Source organism: Cynoglossus semilaevis, chromosome 7 (assembly GCF_000523025.1).
Source record: "Cynoglossus semilaevis isolate Cse_v1.0 chromosome 7, Cse_v1.0, whole genome shotgun sequence".
NCBI lineage: Eukaryota > Metazoa > Chordata > Actinopteri > Pleuronectiformes > Cynoglossidae > Cynoglossus > Cynoglossus semilaevis.
Window position 1 is genome coordinate 9078586 of NC_024313.1, and position 3641 is coordinate 9082226.

Here is a 3641-nt window from a genome sequence, read left to right on the forward strand (position 1 = left end):
AAACAGATATCTCCTCTGGTTTTTATTAATGCAGTAAATATTTACCTGTGTATTAAAATGACAAATAAAGTCTTGTTCTCATATTCTAGTTTGCTAACAAGTAAAATCGTATTGTGCTGATTCATAGGATAAGAGAGTTCTGGTACCTAAAGAACACCATACCCATTGTGTAACTCTAATGAAAGAATAAAAAATTAAGCAGGAAGAGTACATTTTAATTAAAACAACCATTGATTTTGTTTTCTGATTTAAAAATATCCTAATTTAAATGTATTTAATGAAATTATCATTATTATTGTTTATTGGGTATTTAAGAAAATACTACTGTTCTTCCTGAGCAGATGATAGCGCTCATGCCTGTGATTCCGGGCCATATTACAGCAGGATTGCAGCCGTTGTGCTCCCTCTGCTGTGATTCCGTTCGGAGCTCATCTGAGGATGACATTATTGCTCACTGTGTGCATGAGTAGCCTTTCATGCAGTATGTCTACCCTATACGTAGTAACCTACTGGCCTACTGTGCACAGTTGCTAGGTAGAATGTGTTCATTGATTTCCTTGAATGGCTAACTTTGCCATGTGAAAGGCTGCTGCCTGGGCCTTTTTAAAGGAAGACCAGAATGAAGCTTGATGTTGTATGATCACTGATGTGTGTAAGGGAACATGTCGACCTCACATCAACCTCACGTCTTTTTACTCCTGAAGGCCATTCATGTGGAAGAATATGGGCCAGTTTACAGAGTAGACAGACAGCGAACAGTGAATGCATCACTGCTTTTTATTTCCCCCTCGGTGAATATGATAACGAATGCCTTCTGATTTACTGACACATCCTTCAACAGCCGTGTGGCATTCACTGCCAGAGACAAACTTGTGCACTCACTACTGCTGCAACATGCTGGAGGGAACAGAGAGCCAGGGATGATGGCAGAGCCTCCATGCAGCATGACAAAGCTGCATGTGCCTTTAAATCCCGTGACCCACTTTTCACAGCTGGGGCTAGCTGGCAGAGAGCGCTGTACATGCTGCCCGAATAATTGGGACTGCAAGGTGAATGTGAGGAGAAAGCTAAGGACCCCAACCCTCCCACTCCCCCCAACCCAACCCAACCCTGCTACTCAACAACAGGCTTTTATCAGTCAGCTGGCTGCACACCAGCAGATCTCACACCAGCACAGTCTCGAGCTGCTGCTGCTGCTGCTGCTGGTGGTCACGGGTTTTCCTCCAATCGAGAGTGATGTAAATAAAGACAGCTGGGTGACATCACAGAGGGATGTGCGAAGGGTGTGATATGAAATATCCTTGCAGGAACAAAGGAATGACCACCGCCATTAGTTATGGAGGCGATACTTGGTATTCCTTCATGTGAAATAGCCTCGCAGATCCTACTGTAATTTTAATGTGCTCCCCTCCCCCTCTCCTCTTCCCTCTCTTGATCCTGTACGTTCCTCGCCATCTCTTCCACTCTTGTCGTACTTCGCTCTGTTGCTCCCCTTCTCCCTTGTGGATGAAGTGATCCATTATGCCAGCACTTCAGAGACACGGATAGAGAGAAAGAGAGAGAGAGACAGGAGGAGTTGCAGGAGAATGTGAAATGACAGTGGAGGTTGAAAAAAAAAAAAGAAGAGGAAGAATTGTCCCTGCTCGTTTTGTTTTCCTCTAACTGGAAGAGAGAGCCCATCTCGTCTCCACTGCCGTGGAACCATCAGGCAAATGCCAGCGAGGTGTCACGCTGCTGTTGGCCTGATCATTCATTCATATGACAGCCACAGAGCATCGCTCATTAGCCTGGCAGGGGAGAAAAGAAGGAAGGGAGGCGTTATTGTCTGTCACCTGCCTGACAAAGCTCCTCTGAGAACACAGATACATAAAGTGAATGAGGGCAGCAATAATAAAAACATGTAACGAGTAATTAAAAAAAGATCATAGATTTTTTCTATGTTAAAAGACAAAGAGAGAGGCCTGCCGTTTGGTACAGACTCAAATTCAGGCAACCTGAACGCAGATTTAGCAAGAAACACATGGAGAAATGAAAATAAATAAATAAACAAACTGATTCTCTACATGCAGAAATATGGGAGTTGTGTGAACGTTCACAGTTAAGCTGTGAACATGAAGCGGCGTCAAAGACGTGTTTTGTAGGTGGACATCAACGCAACAATTCTGTACGTCTGGTTTGAAATGACACGTCCCAGCCTTTGTGGTGTTTACCTCATTATCTTCTTCATGCGTCTTTTAATATTTGCTCAGCGCCACATAACTGACAATATACCTCAGGATGTCGTACAGAGTACAGCTATTACAGGTGCAGAATCACAGCCGACACAGAGTGATGAGAAAATGGCTGTTAATTAGGGTGACAGCGTCAATGTCAATAATTCAATATCTCTTTGACGGCTATGTATGCGGATTGTCATTGTGCCTTGACTCAGATGCGACCTTCACCATGATGTGCCCCGAATCCAAGTTAATCCAAACAAATCAGCAAAGAGCACCGAGGACACTTGTCCTTAAAATCTGTCCCTCGATTTGCTCACCCCCCCCCACCCTCCACTCCTCTCTAACTGTAGATGGATGTCATTCGTCAAGAGCCTTGGAGCGTTAATCAACAAAAGAGAAGTCTGACATCCATTCACATTAAATCACCTGTGTAATCCTGTACCATGCAGGGACTATATGTATAAAATGTTCAATATTCATTAACATTTTTTTTTTAGTACAGATGTTGTTTTCCTCTCAGACCGAGTCATACCTAGTTTGTTATCATCGTCTTCATTTAAACACACTCGAACACATGACCCTGAACCTGGCCCGAGGGCTCAAACACCGCCCACAATGTTAACCCTGCACTGACCTTCACAGATGACCTCCAAGCCTTTGGACACAAGCGGACAGACAGAACAGTGAAAAGCAAACAAAGAGTACAAAAACAGAGCAGACAGTGGAGATAAGAGGAGAGGAGAGGCAGGGGGCGCTCTTGTCTGGAGGGTTTGTCTTTTGAAAAACAACTCACAGTGATGTCCAAAGTGTGTGTGCGTGTGTGTGTGCACGTATGGTGTGTGTTAACCATAGACTGTAGTACCTGCAGGCCACTATCTCCTCCCTGCATATCCCCCATCTGAGGATTTGCCAAACAGCAGGTTGCCATGGTTGCTGGTTCCTGGGAACAGATCATTTGGTGATTTAATGTGTGGGTTCTGGGGCCGTTGGGGGATGGTGGTGAGTGGGAGTGGTGATGTGTGTTTGGGGGGCAAGGCTGCACACGGTCTAGCAAACCGAAGCAAAATGAGCTTTGATTAGCATGCATTCAGTCAGGTAGAGAACCAAGTCGGTCGATCCTGGTTTTAATACTGATAAGAAATAATACTGATGTGTTCAATGACCTTTTGTTTTAATCTATTTGTAATCTGTCCATGTTGGTGTTTAGCTTTAGGATGATTTGATCTTCACATACATTATTATTTTTAAGAATAATAATGAATTTAATGATTTAACAGTAGCTGGGTTGTCATTTGTTGTGATCAAAGATATAAATACCATATAATAATCCAGATATGTCGCTTTTTAGTAATATTTTTGTGAATGTTTAATTATTTTATTAATGTTAATCATTACAGGAAAGTAATCTGAAGGGTAAGATTG